Raw genomic sequence first — 812 nt, 5'->3', positions numbered from 1 at the left:
TCAACTGATATACTGGGCATCCATCATAACACGACTTACAGATGATTTGGGCACTTCCAAGGTATATATCATATTCGTATAGATGTAACATATTATGTTAGGTGATACGTGACGTATTATGTCGTCAAACTTTAAATCCGAACGAAAAACTTGTATAATGTACATTTCACAAAAAATGGAAGATTCTAATATAAATACAATAGGGTCTTTGACAACATAATGTGTTGGACTGTCTTACCAGACTTCACCCTATGTACTAATCCTTATTTCTTTTCAATTGCTCGAAGGCTGAAAACGAGAGAGGGGATGTTGCAAAGTCCATTTACATGGAAGAGAAAGGCATATCGGAAGAAGAAGCACAAGAATACATAAAGGGCTTAATCTGCTATTCATGGAAGAAATCAATGAAGAGAGTGCCAAAAGCTACTATATCAAAATCGATTGTGAACATGTCACTCAATATGGCACGAACTGCTCACTGCATATTTCAACACGGTGATGGTATTGGGACATCGGTTGGGGTGACTAAAGATCGTTTAGTCTCTTTGATCACAAATCATATCCCTATCGATGATGATGATCATCATGTTATTCATGTTACATAATAACTTGTTACGTGTGAAATTTGACTTAAATAACTGCATAGCAGGCCCAAAAGTTGGAGAACATGTATTTGCTTGACTTGTGCATATAGGCAATATGAGAGTCTTTCTAGTGAGGATCCTTATGTTGAAGATTTTTTGGTTTATGGTTTAAAATACATATTTTTCGATTACATCTTGGCATCTTATCTGTTCAATTTTTAGGTTTAT

The 812-nt window shown here is 35.2% G+C and overlaps 1 protein-coding gene across 1 annotated transcript in view; it reads left to right on the top strand.

Moving 5' to 3' along the window:
* Window positions 1-301, top strand: part of LOC101307430 (gamma-terpinene synthase, chloroplastic-like) — a 5,845-nt gene extending 5,544 nt beyond the window's left edge. The window contains exon 3 of the mRNA XM_004287867.1: window positions 288-301. The gene's annotated coding sequence lies outside the window, so the exon portion shown is untranslated. The remainder of the gene's footprint in view (window positions 1-287) is intronic.
* Window positions 302-812: the final 511 nt, after the last annotated feature.

This window comes from Fragaria vesca, linkage group LG1 (genome assembly GCF_000184155.1).
Source record: "Fragaria vesca subsp. vesca linkage group LG1, FraVesHawaii_1.0, whole genome shotgun sequence".
Classification (NCBI taxonomy): Eukaryota; Viridiplantae; Streptophyta; class Magnoliopsida; order Rosales; family Rosaceae; genus Fragaria; species Fragaria vesca.
Note: the sequence above shows the minus strand (reverse complement) of the source record. Positions and strands in the feature narration are given on the sequence as shown.